Here is a 19,654-nt window from a genome sequence, read left to right on the forward strand (position 1 = left end):
CTGTATTGTTTTCCAATTTTAGTCTTTTAGCACTTGACACACCTGACCATTCAAACTTCTTAAGTTAGTTACTTTGATTTTTTTGTTCAACTTTCAGACATGTTCTAAGGGGATGATAAAACAGAAAAGACAAAAACCTTTGGCTCCCGGACATTGTATATTTAATGATGAAATTTTGGCTTATTTGAGAAAAAAGTGACAGATTTCTGAAGTATCTGAAATACTCTAAATACAATCCCTCAAAGTATTTTGTTACAAACTACATGATTTTTTTCCAATCCTGCAAAATACAAATTACGAAATACGCTAAAGTAATTAAATACGTATTTACATCTTTTATACATCTAATTAAAATACTGCCCATGTCTGGACATGTCACTGGCTCCACCTAAAACTGTCATACACTCATGCAGGCACACATAGTCTAAAACAGACAACTGGACTTGATGGCATAATATATGACTCAGGCTTACTTTTTACAGTTAAATCTTATGCAAACATACAGGCAACGTTGCACATGCCAGAACCAGTAGGGCTAGAAGTTACAGTAAAGGCCACACAAGGAAACAGAATTGTGTGTATTATTGTGAATTTTCCACATTCACCTTTCAACACAGATTAGTTGGGAGTATCTTGTGTAGTTAGGACAATGCACTGTGAATTAAACTGTGAATGACCGTAATTTATTAGTCTCTTGTCCATAGATCAGTGTTTCATTCATGAACATGTTTTCCTGATTATACATGTGTAAAACTTGTTTAGGCTATGATTACGCAAGGTAAGGAAAGGAAATTGCTAACATTAAATAAATTAGTGTTGATTTACATAGTGAGACTGCACTTCCGGTATGCCTAATTCAAGTCTACTGATGTTCACTCTCAGAAAGTCAATAGTCTTTAATGTACGGATAACATTTTCATAGGAGCATAAAAAAAATTATAGACATATCCATTAATTTGTATTGATTATGCTTTATTTCATATACAATCATCAAACAGAGTTTTCAGAGGGAAACTGTTTGTGGTATGTGGATGTGCTCCCTAACAATACAGAGCTATGTTGACAAGCCAGTGCACTGCCTGTTTCCTCTAAAGAATTATAGATAATGCATGGAGAGGCCCTCCACTCATGCAAGACATGTTGGAACAAAGCAGGATCGTCCCAGAGTGACTGTGGAGAAAGAGTGTCTAGCCATTAAGTGGACATTGAACACTCTAAAGTACCACCTTATGGGCAAGGAATTTGTTCTTGAGACTGATCATCGGGCATTGCAATGGCTGTGTGGCTATGTGGATGTGCTCCCTAACAGTACAGATATGTTGACAAGAATTCATACAATCCAAACCTCTGCCAACTGTGCACTGCCTGTTTCCTCTAAAGAATTATAGATAATGCATGGAGAGGCCTCCTCAGTGCTTCTCTTTCCTTCTCTCCTTATACAAGACATGTTGGAACAAAGCAGGATCGCCCCAGCCACCACAAGCAAACCAGAACCAACCCAACCTGTACACAGACCCAGCCCTACACTGAGAATCTCTTTAATGTACGGGAACTGCTGGTCTTGATTCAGATGGACTGCGATGAGTGTAACAGGAATGAGAGTGGTAATCGCTGCTGTGACTAGCATGGAGCCTGCTGTTATGAGTGGGACATGCCTCTGTCTGCGCTGACAGAAGCGTCTCAGACCCAGAATAAGAGGAGCCCATGCAGAGAGCGCGCAGGCCAGGGACACACACATGAGGACCCTCGAAGCTTGGACAGATGCTTGTGACCAGTGTACATCCAAGTTAGGGCGACAATGTAAATCTTGGTAATTCCACACACAATAAAACCAAAGTCCATAATAGATCACATGTGGTATTTGACAACTTTGGACATTGTTATTCCTCCATGGTGCAAACATGGTGATGAGCACACAGATGGTGCCAAACGCAGCCAGGAACGAGCCCACGATGAGGCAAAGTGTCTCTCTTTTTATGGCGGTTGATTTTCTCTTCCCTTCACTCATGTTGTGTTGAAGCACACAGCAGTTTGATGAGACTGTGATTTGTGTTGTTCAGAACAATGAAGACACCTGTGTGACAGTGGTAGCCTAAACAAAACATAAGATGGGTCATTAAAAGCATATCCTACTACAGGACAAATAAAGTAAAGTATTTCAGTTTAAAATACAATAATTCAGTTAAGTTCTACATAAATAAATAACAAAATAATTTGTGATTTGTTAATTAAATGGACTAATAACAATTTAGCCTACCAGTCGTAAATTGTAATTCTGAGGTCATGAAATTGCAAACTCGCAATTTCTTCATAAAAAACAACGAAGAGATCCGTAGCCTGTTGTTAACTCTTCACCGCACAGTCCATCACACCTCACAGTATGGACGTAATTACCCATAATTATGGTGCATTAAGGGTGCATTCAGTGCACCTCGGAATGACAAGGACCGCCCCCATGGCTACTTTGTTTTTCCGACAGCAAGTAGGCTTGTTCGTCTTGTCTGAGTCTGACTTTCACTTTTTACAGTGATCATCAAATACCCTCTAGATTTAAATGCACATCAGTCTCAACATTTAGCTATATAATAAAAGTCAAAAAGTAAATTAAATCCCATACCAAAACCGAAAATCGTCTGCGTTTGATAGCCTGGTATGCCGCTCCAAACAAAACGCATGTCTCACAATAACGTACAATGTAAGAAATAAAGGTCTGCCTCGAATAAGCCTACCTCAAATAAATACCTGTGCTTTGCAGCCTAAGTAAATAGCAGACCCTGGACATAATTTAGGATTTACGGAAAGTATGCAATCATACGATGTTGGACGCCTGGCGATGCTCTGGCCGTTTACTGTGCCTCTGACACCGCTGCCTCATTTGGATGGTAACTCCACAGGTGAGCGCGAAGATTGGATGTCGTGGATGCGTAAGTAAACTGTTTTTTGCTGAGTCCGCAGACAACATTCTCTTTAACCGTTACTTTACCATCTGCGGTGTACAACTCAAAGTAAAGACACCACATTTTAGATGAGTTGGGGACGTAATTGTCCGCTCAGGCTGACCGTTCTGTGCGTTATCTTCAATACTATCTTCAATATTATTTTCAAAACAGGGTGGCTATTGAGGGCTCTGGCTCCAGTCATTATTGTGGCTACTGGCTTTTATTGGCTTGATTTGGTCATGGGCCAACGCTAAAATACGTTTAGAGCACCCGCTGAGATGGCAAACAATAACATAAAAAACAAACTAATCATAGACTGTAAAAATGCGCTACACTTGGCACTAAAAACCGAATAGTTTATTTATAGTTCGACTACGGATATTTCACGTCATGTTCGAATGCACATTTGCAGCAGGACAGCAGGCAGACCCACTGATCTATAATAGATCAGTGAGGCAGACCGCTCTTAGTTAGAGCCGCTGTGTTATCCAATGAAATTAAGTTGCGCTTCAGGCCGACTCCACTCGGACTCAATGCGCGTTCCCGATCAACTTTTTCTTCTTCTTGTTATGAGGCAAGAACTTTATGTGCATTATCGCCACCCTCTTACTGGAGGACGACTCTCTTTTTACAGAATATCCAATAAAAATCGACGTTGGTCCATGCGTCATTTCCAGCTTTGTAACTTGGCGCATGGTCAGAGCCGACTGGCGCTGGATCCGAACCCCAGTGTTCAAGATGGCGTTGACTATGAATTGGCCGGATTTACTAGCCTAGCCTCCACCATTTATTTGTATGGAGGGCGGGACTTAGTCACTCTCTCCAGTTATATATAATACCTCCATGATTCAGAGCACCTCGGAATGACAAGGACCGCCCCCATGGCTACTTTGTTTTTCCGACAGCAAGTGTTCAAGTGCTTTGCCATCGAATGTGTGACAAACACGGATGCCACAACAAAGGTTAAAACATATACTCACTAATCCTAAACAAACAACTGTATTTGCTTAAAATATAGTGTAAGATGCTCGTGAAAGAAAGATATGCAGCTTTTCAAGTGATAAAAAGGGCAAATTCCCAAGTTCACATTAAAACTGTTGGACATGAAAGGCCACATGGACTACAAACGAACTACAACGTGACGACAAAAGTGATGACGAGCCCCTAACTGGGCAACTCTAGGGGAGTTCGACTTGCGGCAGATCTGTGCAGATCTGACTTGATGTGATGCATGCTGGGTTGAACACAATGCATACTGGGATGGACGCAATGCATACTGGTTAGAAATTCTGTCCGACTTCTGTCAGCCGGGGAGGGACTTACCACCGTGACACCATGTCACATGGCCTTAAAATATCGCGGGAGTCTTAGCCTGCAGACAGATCTTGCAGTTGCCTTCCACGAGCTGCACGAGCTGAAACACGCCCTCATGACGTCAGTTCAAAGACGTGATAGGGCCATTTGGGAGGAATGTCCTCATGACGATTATGACTAGAGGCTCATGCTGCTTCCTTATGTTGGAATATGCGAAAATAAACAGAAATCGAAGGGATACCTTCTTATACGTGATTTCTGCAACAATGGTAGGCTAGCCTACTGAAAACGTTTGGATATTCTGTTATTTTCTGCTGTTGGCTAAATAGATAGACACACATATAGGGAAAACACTTGATATTGAATTTATGTGCTACAATGCAGGCCTGTTAACTGTATGACAACAGTGGTTTATTTAAACTACATCATAAGAATTTATTTCGTCAGTCATCATGCTCATTTTAATGAGTAAGAATGAAAGTTCTGCTGTGTTTATTGCAAACAACATTCCGCGATATCTCCCGCGAGTCACGTCAGGCAGACTGTAGCCTTTCTGTCCAGGATGAGCTGCCCTCTGTTGTAGCTCCTCCCGGCTAGCCTCTGAAGATCACGTTTACGTAGAAAGCCAGACGAAAGTCAGACCAGAAGGGCTCTGGTCAGACTCAGACAAGACGAACAAGCCTTCTGTTAGCAAAATCTAGCCCCAGTTTCCGACCTCTGACTCACACATTAAGTGACGTGAATGACGCGGAATGATGATGTTTTCACTCGGAGAAAGGTTTTTACGAAGCCCATGAACGCTAGGTTAGCCTACGCTGTGTCAGAAATGCTCTGGGTTAAAGTTGCAAGTTCGGCAGTTGTCTGTCGTGGGGCCAACAACCTGTTATGTAGCCTATGGCTTGTAGCCTACTAGAATTTTTTTTACAGTCTATGGCACTAACCTAGGCTATAACATAGCCTAATGATTATACTGTACCTTGTCTCAGTACTACTGGCTGTAATTTCCACGCAACACAGCACTTGACAGTTCCTTCCCTCATTCAGTGGATGAGATGATGATTATTGTTCATCATTTCATTAGCTAATTTCATCTAAATCGTCAACGTGTCAAACATGCAGTAGCCTACTCAAACAATATTGTAAGGCTATTGAAATTTCAGTGGTCTAGTTAGTATATAAAGACGATAGCCTAGGCCTACCTTATTGAAGTTCCAAGTGACTGGAGGTTTCACTGCGGCAAAATGTAACAAGTTAAGCAGCCATGATCAAGTCTGGGCTGGCTGCTGTTCGCAATCTCTTCCTGGAAAAACACAGTTTCAGTTGGAGCTCTGCCATATTCTGCCCTGTCCGGTTCCAAAGCATACTTGCTTAATAATACATGTTTGAATAAAAAGTCTGGCATTAGAATGGATATGAAGACATTCACTGCTATTAATTGACAGGTGACATGGGAAAAGGCATTTACTTTACTTCTCGCCTCTGCCTGACATAGCATATGCATGCACACATATAGTCAAAACAAAAGACAACTTAACTGGTTTAAATGTGGTGTTGCCCATAGTCAGCAAAGTGGGGAAACCCATGAAGGATTCAGGAGATGTGTTTGATAGAAACCCTGAAGCATGCAAGTCAGTCATAAGAATTATTGAGATTTAGGCTATAGATGCTGAGATCTTTTCGAGTGGTCCATAATTTAGTCACACCCCAGAAGTTGCTAGTTTATGCAACATCCAGAAGACTGCTATTGGTTACTTCCCCCCTCTAATAGACTGAGTACAGTTGAGACACTTCTTGCCCACACAAAATCAGACAAAAATAGATACTAAAAAGAAGTGATTTTCCACATGACATTCCGCATGCCATTTCCTTAGCTCAGTGTTTTTCAACCACTGTGCCGGGGCACACTAGTGTGCCGTGAGAGATCATCAGGTGTGCCGCAGAAAATTACCCAAATGTCACTCACTGGTCGAGAAAAGCAACTGTTGCATCAAATAATTTACAACCACATGCTCTCATTGATTGTATGATTGCACTATTTGTGGTATGCAGGCATTGTACAACGGGGGCCCCATCCAGTATTCACAGAATCATCACATATCCAGTTCATAACAACAATTAAATTAGATATAGTCACCTACAAATGAAACAGAGGGCGCTTGTTTTATTGAGCAGGTCTTGCATAGAAGCCATAATAAGGCCATATCTGTGTATTATTTGAAATTTTAGGCTATGGTATGTTTTGTTTTTTTCACACAGGATGTTAGTGTGCTGTGGGACATTTTAAGTGTCAAAAGTGTGCCGTAGCACAAAAAAGGTTGAAAAACACTGCCTTAGCTTGTAGACTAAAATATTACACCATCAGTAGTTTATATTTTCCACAATTAGCTCATAAACATAAGGTGCATTTTGGTCTTGACTGTGTCTCAACTGTACCCTGTTCATGGGTTTCATCAGGTCCCTTTCCACAGGTGTATTAATCAAGCACCATGCAGTCTATCTAGGTCAGTGTTTTTCAACCACTGTGCCGGGGCACACTAGTGTGCCGTGAGAGATCATCAGGTGTGCCGCAGAAAATTACCCAAATGTCACTCACTGGTCCAGAAAAGCAACTGTTGCATCAAAGAATTTATAACCACATGCTCTCATTGATTGTATGATTGCACTATTTGTGGTATGCAGGCATTGTACAAAGGGGGCCCCATATCCAGTATTCACAGAATCATAACATATCCAGTTCATAACAACAATTATATTACATGTAGATATAGTCACCTACAAATGAAACAGAGGGCGCTTGTTTTATTGAACAGGTCTTGCATAGAAGCCATAATAAGGCCATATCTGTGTATTATTTGAAATTTTAGGCTATGGTATGTTTATTTTTTCTTCACACAGGATGTTAGTGTGCCGTGGGACATTTTAAGTGTCAAAAGTGTGCCGTGGCACAAAAAAGGTTGAAAAACACTGATCTAGGTGCTTAATTTTATACACCTGTGGAAAGGGACCTGATGAAACCCATGAGACACCCATATTCATATTCAGTTGAGACACCCATATTCATATTCAGTCAGAAGACAAACTCTTTCAAAGATAGCTTTGATCACGGTATACCGCTGTGGTAGGCTAGTACTGGCGCTTCGCGCTCCCACCCTGGGGACAGTAATATGCGTTGGGTGTATTCGCGAGTGGCATGGTTTAACCCTCGCGAAATCAATCAACTGTTTTAAACTGTTGACAGTGTTTATATTGTATGCAGACATGTAAAAGTCCGGCTTCAGAAAGTAAAAGTCCAGCCATGTAGGGGAGACCGGGGCTGGTTGTCTCACGGGTTGGTTGTCACATTGCTTATTCCAGGCACACTAGGTGATGCTGTGGTAAAATTTTGATATCAAACTGTTACCCTTTGATAGCTTACTCATTTGCACTAGGAATTTTGCTGAGCACACAGCATTGAAGTGAGGAGACAATTTTTTAATTTCATGGGTCAGAGTAAATGTTCATGTTGGTGTTGTTTTTGTATTGAGAGCTTGTAGGATATTAGTAGTTCAAAAACAAAACACTCATTAAAAAGCCAAAGGTAGTAGCTTTATTTTGAGTCATATTTTAGCTATCAAGTTAAAGCCATGTGGCAGCTAGGTTAACATTTTTGTCAAGAGGTCAGTTGGGGATGGTTGTCACATAGCTCGTGGGGTTGGTTGTCACATGTGTTTGTTGTCACTGTGACACAGTTGTCACTGTGTTTGCAACTTTGTTTGCAACTTACATGATAATAAAGAGGTTTTAGCACTGAAAATGATTTCATTTTATTTCTCAACACAGTAGACAATTCAAGTAACTGATCACCTCCTTTAATCCCATTGTTTAAACATAAGGGGCATTGATGACAACTATCATAGGGGTGGTATTGATATTAAAACTTATTTGCAGTTTCTAGCTTAAAAAACTAAAAAGTTATACATAATTTTTTAAGATCCCATTTTAGCACTGAAATCCCATTGAAACTCTATAGGGACAACCAACCCCATACCCTGTGATGGGGTTGATTGTCACATTGTGTCAGAGTGTCTTTGATGGTTAATTGCTCCCTGTTACAATACATTCTAAAAGTAAAAATTATACACATTTAAAGCCAAGACCCCAAGCTTTCATTTCATGTAGGAATTACTGCTGAAAGAGTTTTTGAAGATGAGCAATTCATGCATGAGTAAAAATTGTGACAACCAACCCCGGTCTCCCCTATTGGTTCTAGCTGTGCACTAAAGTGATTTCACTAATTACTTGATCTATAAGAGCTGTGCTAATTAGAATCAGCTGATTAAGTCAATGGTTGGAACAAAAATGTGGCAGGACTTTCTGAAGCCAGAGGGGTATTCCAGAAAGGAGGTTTAACAAACACTGAGATAAAACTTAACCTCTGGGTTGTCTGAACCTGTGGCGACTAAACCCGAGCTGTGTGTTAGATAACCTGGAGTTGTGTGCGTTCAAGGCATCATCTATTGAGAGTCGAAAACATGAGTGAAACCGGCGTAAGGAATTGAGCACCGTATTTTTTAGAGGCGGAGTAGTCGAGGCTTACGAGGAGGAGAGAACTGTAATAACAAAAAAAGAGCAATACTTAAGCGCCTGCGTCCGAGACCTTGCTTGGCAGAGAATAGCCTAACTGACCGTGTAAATGCGTATGATAGCCTATTTAATGTCAAAAGAACAATTAAATAATTCACTGGACATCACGTATTGTAGGCTATTGACTGCTTTGAATGATGCTTTCTTAAACTAGCCCAGTTGTCACAGATTGAGTGGGCCATAGAATTCTTTGAGAATCCCAAATGTAATTTTCTATTTTAACGCGGGTCCTGCAGCTGTGGGCCAAGTTAAAGGGACACCAGGCAAGCCTGATGCTTTTTCTCTACGAAACTCCCCCTCGCTCGGTCTGAAGCTCTTTTCCTTTTCTTTGCATCTTCCGTCAAGGGTTTTCGCTGCTTCTTTGCCGGCTCTGCCATTATACACACGTTTGCAACAATCGCTAGCGTTTCTAGCCTCCCTCTGTGCTGTGGATGCAGGATGGAAACTGAAACTGCTTCGGTCGCCGGGTACGATACACTGAACTTGCAAGCGGGATATTCTTCCTACAGGCAGTAGGGGCGGGCGAGAGAGTCTTCATTCGCCCTGTAATGAGTCATTTAACCATATACCGACTTACGAAGATGAGTAATTAACACAAAAACGTTGCCTGGTGTTCCTTTAAACTTTTGCGCTACATCATCGGAAGGGTGAATGTCTGAAGGCATGGGTAGCCTATTGGACACATTTCGGTGCACATTTGAAAAATTTAATACGTGATGCTGACCTGCCAGTTAGTGAAACTACACTTTAATGATCCTCGTGGGTTTGTGTCCAGGAAAACGAATGAAGTTGTGCAGGAACTGCTTTAGCGCAAGGCAAACTTTACGCACCGACCGACAGCTTGCCGATATGCTCTGCGTCTCCAACACTACAAAAACTCCCAGTCGGGAGTAAAAAAGAAAAAAAGAATGGATAGGCTATGTCGTGGTCTTATCGCCCTCTCACGGTGAATTGCACGGATGAATATTAGAATATTTTGTGCTTCTTTGTCAATCGGACCTTCGTCAAAATGAAATGCCATTGCGTGACAAGTGTAAAAATATAACCTGAACAAAACCTACCCCCTACCAGGTTAAGTTCAGAGCCTATGTTACCATAGTTACTTACATAGCCTGATCATTTTTGAGCTTTCTGGAACTGAAATCCCAGGTTTTCCGTTTACTCTGGGTTTACATACCCAGTTCAGTTCAGAGCCTAGTTACTTACATAGCCTGATCATTTTTGAGCTTTCTGGAACTGAAATCCCAGGTTTTCCGTTTACTCTGGGTTTACATACCCAGTTCAGTTCAGAGCCTAGTTACTTACATAGCCTGATCATTTTTGAGCTTTCTGGAACTGAAATCCCAGGTTTACCACTACCTCTGGGTTAACATACCCAGTTAAGCCAGTAAACCTGCTTTCTGGAATACCCCCCAGACTTTTGATTGTAGGCCCCTATGTGACTGTTTAGTGATGCTATTGTGAAGCCAAGCCTGATGTTTTGAATAGGTACATAGGCCTAGTACCGTGTACATTTATATTAGTCTTGTAATGTGGAAACACCCCTGTGTTTAATGCTTTCTATAATCCAATATGGGGTGTGTCCAGTCACCAGTTAAAAGGGTTGCAGTTTCAGTTGTATGGGAGAACTTTGGGAAGAGAGTTATCCCTATTATGTTCCCGTGGTGATACCCCTCAGCTGTGTAAGGTATTCATGGGTTTCATCAGGTCCCTTTCCACAGGTGTATAAAATCAAGCACCTTGATTATCAATGCAGACTGCATGGTGCTTGATTACACCTGTGGAAAGGGACCTGATGAAACCCATGAATTCTTTGTAGGCTACATTTTATTTGAGAATTATATGCTTAATAGAAGCTGCCCATAAGATAAGATAAGATAGATACGACTTAATTAAATCCCACACATGGGAAATGTACTTGTCACAACAACCCAGTTGTGCAATAAATAAAAAAGTAAAATAAATACTGTATAGCGTATGTCCAGCATACAAGCACACCTAAAAAATCACACATTGATTGCAACATGCCATAGAGGCATAGATGTACAGCATGCTTAGAATTTCACCAATAAGTTGAGGCAAAGTGGCCCTACACATACATGGTGGAGAAATCTTCATGTGACATGTAGGCTACAGTGGAAAATGTACATATTAATATTGAAGTCCAGAAGTGATAAAATTACAGAGTTTCATTACAGTGGTGTTATACATTCTAATGGCAGATGGAATAAAAGTCCTGTGAAAGTGTTTCTTCTTACATGATTTGTGTAGTCTGTTGCTAAAAGAACTGCTTTGCACAGTCATTGTTCCATGGAGGGGATGAGAGGAATTGGCCATGATGGATGCCAATTTGTCCAACATCCTCCTCTCCCCAACCACCTCAACAGGCTCCAGTTGGCAGCCCAGGACAGAGCCGGCCCTTCCCACCAGCTCCTGATCCCCCTCAGAGGACGCACAGCCCCAACAGACTACAGCATAAAAAATAACTGATGCAACGACTGTGTCATTAAAAGTCCTTAATAATGACTTGCACACGCCAAAAGTCTTCAGTCTTCTCAGCAGGTGGAGACGACTTTGGCCCTTGTACAGAGCATCTGTGTTATGTGACTAGTCCAGTTTATTGTTAAGGTGTTAAGTAATTGTACACTGATACCACCTCAATGTCAACTCCACTCCCTGGATGTTCACTGGTGCAATTAGAGGTGTCTTACGGCTGAAGTCAATCACTGTCACCTTTGTCTTACTCCAGATCATTCCCCTTTTTAACACAGCCAACAAGTGTATCATCAGAGAATGTCTGGGGATGACAGCTGTCTGTGTTGTATTGAAAGTCTGAAGTGTACAGGGTAAAGAGAAAGGGGGAGAGCACTGTGATTTGTGGGGCCCTCGTGTCGCAGACCACCACATCCAACTCACAGCCACTTAGCCTCACATACTGTGGTCTGTTGGGGAGGTAGTTGATGATCCAGGCAGCAAGATGACAGTCAGCTCCTGCTCCTTCCAACTTCCCCTTAAATAATTCCAGCTAGATTGTATTGAACTCACTTGAAAAGTAAAAAAAACATGACTCTAACAGAGTGTCAGGGGTACTGGTGGTACTGATGCCTGAGGCCCAGAAGCTATACCTGCCTTTCGTGCTCCAACTGGGCTGTTCCACTTCACCACATGGGGCCGCAGACACCTTCCAGCGCCTAATGGACCAGGTGCTGAGAGGGGCTGAAGGCTATGCTGCCACCTACAGTACATCAACTATGTGGTGATTTATAGTTCTTAATGGGCGGACCACTTAAGACACCTTGTGGATGTTTTCCAGCGCATAAATATTGGTGGTCAATGCCAGGAAATGTCAGCTGGCCAGGACAGAGTTGTGCTACATGGGGTACGTCCTCGGTGGAGGGAACATTAGCTTCAGGTGAGCAAGGTGGAGGCAGACAGGGGCTGCCCGCCACCCACTACCAAGAAGGGAATGTGTTCCTTCCTGGATCTGGTGGGGTTTGTACTAGTGCTGCAGCAATTAGTCGACTTAGTCGACGTAATCAACCATTAAAATCAGTCAACGGTAATCTTTTTAGTCAATGTGTCATTTTACTATTGACCGCCTATTTATTTTTGGTCTCAAACAGCTCACTGTAATTCACCTCCATACCAGTCTGTGCACTGTGAGTGCCTTGCTGGTTAATCTGCTTTCCTCTTTCTTCCCTTCTTCCTTATTTCATGGATGTCAGCACCTTCCAAACATGTTAGAATATAATGGAAAATTACACTTCGGACAGTGTAATGAGTTTACTTTCTTTTTCTTTTTGCCACCTTGGCTGTAATGTACTCAGTGTTCAGTTCAGTGTTCAGTTAAGCTACAACCTTCTGTTACTAATGGAGCAGCTTTAAACTGTGTTCTTGAAAAAAGACATTGACCTCGAAAAACTAGAGAATGTATGTTTTGAAACATTCTGAATTTGTTTTTATATTCACTGTTAAGCAAATACTTTTGCTTTATATTTTGTTTTATATTGACATAGAAACTTTGTGCTATATTTTTCTTTGGAATGTGGAAAACATCCCACTTTGTAATGTTTTTATTTGGTAATATTTAAGTTATTTATATTGTCAGGTATAGGTGACATTTTATGTTTTGGCCCCTCAGCTGAGTTCAAAATAACATTTTTTTTAGTCTTTTAGATTAGTTGACTAATCAAAAAGTTAGTCAAAAGATTAGTCGTTAGAAAATGAGTTGTTAGTGGCAGCACTAGGTGGTACCGGCGGTTCATACCCAACTTCTCTACCAAGGCCGCTCTGCTGACTAACTTGATCCACAAGTTGAGTCCCAACAAAGTTGCATGGAATGAGGAGTGTGCCTGGCGAGCCAGACCCACATTAAAATATAGGGTCTGGGCACTCATCGTTCGCAGTGCTCAGTCCGAGGGGCGGGATAATCAGTTGTCTTTCAAATTCCCTCTGCACGCAATAGGACAGCGGCAGCGCTATGAGTCCCATGCGTTTCCCACCAGCGGAGCTAGTTGGCTAGTTCAAACGTTTGCCAACTTAATAAAAGCTTAACTCGTGTCACACTGTTCGCCAGCAGCAACATCCATCTTATTTGTTTTCAAGTAGCAGGGAAATTAAAGCCAAACCATTGCAACTCTGCCATCAATCATTATGTTAAGCCCACCTAACGACTCTATACACGATTTCATTGGCCTGATTAAGTTTCGATTTCTGGAGCTCACAAGCCAACAGAGAGTTGCTAGACTAGCCCTGGCAGCAAATGTAATTTGCTGCCGCTAGGGCGCGTCTAGATTTCTAGGCTAGGATGGAGTAGGAGTTGGAGACAAATTGACAAGCCTGATTTATTTTTGCTGAGAGGTCAGAGGATGTACAGGACTGAGCGGCGGTCATATTTTGTACATCTAGTATAGTGTTGATATACAGAGACACTTCATGATTTGAAATACAGTTGTATGAATCATCACAGTAGAAGTGTTCTGGAAAGGTCACCTGTTGGAACAATACCGATATGCCCTATTTGAGTCTAGTTCACCAATAGAAAGTCAATGATCTTCAATGGTACAGATTTATAGGATAAACAAAAGTTATCTCCATTTAAATTGGTATCCATTCATTTGTATTGATTATGTTTTTATTTCATACCGGTATACAATCATTACACAGAGTTTTCAGAGGGAAACTGTGATATGTGGATGTGCTCCCAAACAGTACAGATATGTTGACAAGAATTCATACAATCCAAACCTCTGCCAACTGTGCACTGCCTGTTTCCTCTAAAGAATTATAGATAATGCATGGAGAGGCCTCCTCATTGCTTCTCTTTCCTTCTCTCCTTATACAAGACATGTTGGAACAAAGCAGGATCACCCCAGCCACCACAAGCAAACCAGAACCAACCCAACCTGTACACAGACCCAGCCCTACACTTGCAATATAAAATGTAATGTACGGGAACTGCTGGTCAAACACTTGATTCAGATGGACTGCGATGAGTGTAACAGGAATGAGAGTGGTAATCGCTGCTGTGACTAGCATGGAGCCTGCTGTTATGAGTGGGACATGCCTCTGTCTGCGCTGACAGAAGCGTCTCAGACCCAGAATGAGAGGAACCCATGCAGAGAGCGCGCAGGCCAGGGACACACATATGAGGACCCTCGAAGCTTGGACAGATGCCGGTGACCAGTGTACACCAGGGAGACACTGTAAACCTATGTCATTCCACAAACAAATAAACCAAAGTCCGTCATAGTTTACATCTGGATTGTAGCAAGCTGAAGCAATATGCTTATTCCTCCATGGTGCAAACATGGTGATGAGCACACAGATGGTGCCAAACGCAGCCAGGAACGAGCCCACAATGAGGCAAAGTGTCTCTCTTTTTATGGCCGTTGATTTTCACTTCCCTTCACTCATGTTGTGATGAAGCAGACAGCAGTTTGATGAGACTGTTACTGACACCTGTTTATGCCAGTAGTAAACAAGACATAAAAGAGGTGGATCATTAAAAGCATTTCAGTTCAAAACAATTGTACACAAATAAAAAAACTTGACATGGGAAAGGACAACTGCCATATTATGCACAGGCAAGTTTAAAACAAGAAAAAACTCACGCTATTCGTATATTATTACCAGAGCCGGACAGTAATGGAGTACATTTACTTGAGTACAGTACTTGAGTACAATTTTGAGGGATCTGTACTTTACTCAAGTATCATTTTTGGGGAGTACTCATGACTTTACTCAAGTACATTTGAGAGGCAAATATTATACTCTTTACTCCACTACATTTCTATCCATAACCATGAGTACCCGTTACTTCTTCTAAAAAAAAGGAAAAAAGAAAAATCTCGGAAACCCTCAATTTGAATTCCCTCTCAAACGTGATTGGATTGTGCAATCACCTTCAGCTTTCCGCCAAAGTCAACTCCATGGTCAGATTTAGATAAGAGACGAAACCATGGACGAAACAATGGATGAAGGCGCAGCTGGTCCATCCTGGGAATGTGCCAACCCGTGGCCCCACCTCACCAGACAATTTCAATTTGCTGGACAAGTTATTGATTGAGTTTTCGCTTCAAGTGTTTCAATTACAAAATAGTATTTTGTATTTGAAATACGTGTTTTAAATACATGTATTAGAAAGACTGCCCATCCCTGGCAACATGGTAAAGAGATGGAAATGACTTGATTTTACTTTCAATTCCTTTTACATTCTCCAAGGTAGGCCTATTAACATTAATATTTTTCATAACTCCATGTAGGACGTTTCTGTACATAAAGAGAACTGTGGCAGTAGTAATGCAATATTTAGAAAATGTACTCTTGATACTCAAGTACTTTTAAAAACAAGTACTTCAGTACTTTTACTTAAGTAGACATCTGACTGTTGTACTTTTACTTGTAGCCTACTTGAGTAAAATTTAGCAAAGGGTATCTGTACTTTTACTCAAGTAATGAAGCTGTGTACTCTGTGTACTCTGTCCGCCTCTGATTATTACTGTAAAGTAGAGTATTAAATCATTATCCATATTAATTTTTTTGTACATTATTAGTATTTTAGACAAAATACTGGTTACACCAATTGACATAAATCGGTTACACCAATTGACCATAAAACGTTTATAGCAATAAGAAATTGACAGAAAATAAGCATCCAGGTAAACTGAATTGGATATTTTGATATGTATTCATGTCATTCATCATATTTCATATCAAATATCATTTCATAACATCAATGAAGAAACTTGTGTTCTATTTGATTTCAATTCCGTTCTCATACAATTTCAGTTTATACCCATTATTTTCAAAGACAGTGAGATAAAGGGCCCTATTTTCGCGATGCAAAACCTGGCGCAAAGCGTATTATTATTCTGACGCAAAGTTTTTTCATATCTTACACTTCACTTTTATTAAATAATGCGCCCAGGGGTGTGGCAATCAACGACATAAGGTGTGGTCTGGCACATGATCTAAAAATCGCTATATCTTATACCGTCTAAAAAGCATTACGCCACTGACCAAGAAAAGCCTGGTCTATAGCGAAAGGCGCATATGAAACACAGCTGAAGACGCACTGTCACGAGATGTAAGCAGCAATTCCTCTGCAGAATAAATGTCCTTAGGTTATTTATTCAGTCATTCGAACATTATAGGGGGAAGTTTAGCTTTTTTCAGGCTATGTTTTTGCTGGTAACCCATTGTCAGTCAATATTGAAAGTAATTAACTGTGTATAACTGTTTTGTCGTTGACTATGACACCACAGTGAAGTTAGTTTCACTTATTATGTTCAATTAATAGACAAGTGCAGATGTGTGTAGCCTATCTACTCGGTTTTAGTAAAGAATGGCTTACAAGCAGATTCCTTCAAATACATCGCTGACTATCAAAATACTGATGCGCTGTTTGAAGTTGCCCTGCTTGCTTTTAAAGGGAATGACAGATGTCCTCCTCATTGGTTTAAAGGATGTTAAGCCCAAAACACACTCATGACTGATTAAGAAACATAAGAGCCACCTTTTTGCGCCAGGCACCTGACGTTTGATAACAAAACCACCCCGAATGTGGACTGGAAAAAACCCTAAATGTATTTACGCTATTTGCTAGTGACCAAGCATTTTAGGGCCCAAAGTGTGTGTGAGAGAGAATAAGAGTGAGTGAAAGAGTGGATATGATAATTTCTTAACAACCAACCAACAGCAGGATCTGCGTGACTCTGTGGCGAGACAAGTTTTTCTTGCTTGTAAGTGGCATCCATTGGGGGACAAGAGGTACATTTTATATATAATAAATGTATTTATATTATTTATTTATAATGTGAACATACTGTTTACATACATCATAATAAAATATTAAAAAATATTATGGAAGTTTAAATTTAAAATGAAAAGCTTTGACATTTCAAAAATCGCTTAAATTACAATCTAATTAAACCCTTTTAAAGCTATTGTTCATGCTAAACAGTTAGTCACTATTTAAATTATAAAAATAATATAATTGGCCCCTACAATTACATACTCTTGGACCTGAATCTGATCAAACTGGTCTCAAACAGAAAAGAGTCAAATGGTGTAACCGGTTACACCATTTGACATTTCTATTTAAAAGCAAAATGTGCAGGCATTATTATGGACAACTATGTACACACTTCACCTTTATGTGAATATTTAAACACAGTTTTTACATTAAAATGAATATTTTATGATTATTATGATTTATCAACATTTTTAAAAGGTCATACCATTTGACATGTAACCTAAGCTTGCCTGGCCATGGCCTATAAAAACACTATTATGTTACTTTAAGAGAGTTGCTAACCTTGACTCATAGCAGTTGGGGTCTTGAAGGGTCCTTCTCTATGATATAATTTCCTGTCACATGATTCTCTGACATAATACATACAAAATTGCTCCTTAAATGGTGGTTACACCACTTGACATTTTAAGTGGTTGATGTGACAGACATGATTCCCCATATTAATTCAAACATTCAGAACAATGGGGTTTCATTACTTGTATTAAATATAGAAAAGTTCTTGTGCAAGATCATACCAGATTATTTTAGAAGGGATTTTGGAGAGAATTTCACATTTTTTTTCAGCAAGTGTAATTATTTGGTTCATGTTTTTGTGGTTACACCGTGTTGACAATTTTACCCAAATTCAGTTAATACTCTTTCAAAATTAAATAAATCCAAAACTTTAAGATTAGTGTTTGATGAAAATTATATTTGAAAATAATTTGTCAAATTATTTTCAAATTTTAACAATTTTAAATGTATGTAACCCATGTATGTAACCCAATGTATGTAACCCATGTACACAAAAAAATGAGCGTCACGTCATTGACCTAGGTCTATGGTTAGCTATAGGCTAGCTAGCGTTAAACGCTAAATAGCGGTTTGCAATAAAACTGGTCACATTCGACTAGCATGAAAACAAATCCCAGCGAACAGTCGAACTCATGGTACACGTGTTATTAACCGGTTCATTTTGCGCCGGAATTGTCCATTAAAGCTTTTTTAAATCTAAAGAAGAGTGCCTTGGATCAATCTGTTTGCATCAAAAACTACCACCAAAGAGCACCTTCAGATCACACAAGTGAGTTCACCCATTTCAGGAACACCGAAGCCCTCTGGCTCTGTGCCCTAGCCTCTACAAACAACAAAATCATTTATGATCTGCTAATTGAATGGATTCTGACCATGACATTTCCCTGCTCTTGAGAGTGTCTGTGGTCTATCAGAAGAGGATTCCTTCTGCAGTTATTTACTGGTCATTAGTTGTTAATCTGAGGTCATGAGGCCAAAGTAAAAACCAATAGGAGAGATCCATAATCTGTTGTTTAGGCTAACTCAATAGGAGAGATCCATAATCTGTTGTTTAACTCAATAGGAGATCCATAATCTGTTGTTTAACTCTGCATTGTCTATCACACCTCACAGTGCCCCTGTAATTCACTGGTCTAATGGGCTTAATGAGATCAGATGATGATTATTAATCTATTTTCAAAAAACGTCACATCTAAATTGTCAACAGTGCACTCATAAAACAAAAAGGTTCTAAATGGAACCTTTAAGGGTTCTTTAACCTGGTATATAAAACATGTCAAACATGCATTAGTACAAACAATAGAATAATGTCTATTGACGTTTCAGTGGCTAGTATATCTAGAAAATGAATAGGCCTACCTCATGAAACTTCCAAGTGACTGGAGGTCTCACTGCAACAAAATGACGTGTATGGCAGCCAGATTTAAATCAGGGGTTATCGCAATCTCTTCCTGGAAGAACTCAGTTTCAGTTGGAGCTCTGCCATACTCTGCCTCGCCCCCTGTGTACATTCTACTTAATATGGGTTAGGATAAGGGAGTCAGATATTAGAATGGACTTGGAGACATGAAGAATGTATCGTAACTCCCCCTATTTCCACCGGTCCCGTATTTCCGCCGTCTTGCGTGTATGTGTCACTTAATATCCATTTCTATACAAACCAAGACAGCGGACTCCTATAGAAACGCAACTACCCACACCATAGGTGTATCTAAATTAGCTATGTACCAAAAATGACATTTGACCGTGACTCGAAGAGCTGTAAACAGTGTTGTAAGGCTGCGTGTACACAACCGCTTGGAGCTCCAGTGGAATTTTAATTTCACGACGAGAACTCTCGGTCTAACCGTCCATGTGCCGTTGAAACGGTGTTAATAGGCGACCCATCAGGCCAGCACTATAACTCCGAGCGTGGTAAACAAAATCGGATATTTCAGGCAGTAAATGC

General features: G+C 40.4%; 1 long non-coding RNA gene across 2 annotated transcripts; it reads right to left on the reverse strand.

The window, feature by feature from the left end:
• Nucleotides 1-951: 951 nt before the first annotated feature.
• Nucleotides 952-19,438, reverse strand: LOC143111858 (uncharacterized). Of its 2 annotated transcripts, none has more exons than XR_012984627.1 (3): nt 19,066-19,438; nt 5,453-5,553; nt 952-2,092 (listed from the first exon to the last, which is right to left on the reverse strand). It is a non-coding gene; the product is annotated as an uncharacterized LOC143111858 (long non-coding RNA). The 2 variants fall into 2 exon arrangements; XR_012984626.1 differs by lacking the exon at nt 19,066-19,438 and adding an exon at nt 5,789-5,999.
• Between the last annotated feature and the right edge of the window lie 216 nt (nt 19,439-19,654).

Source organism: Alosa pseudoharengus, unplaced genomic scaffold (assembly GCF_046254945.1).
Source record: "Alosa pseudoharengus isolate Yale_2024_CS ecotype anadromous, Long Island Sound unplaced genomic scaffold, YU_APseudo_1.1 YU_APseudo_1.1_scf_8, whole genome shotgun sequence".
NCBI classification, from domain to species: domain Eukaryota; kingdom Metazoa; phylum Chordata; class Actinopteri; order Clupeiformes; family Clupeidae; genus Alosa; species Alosa pseudoharengus.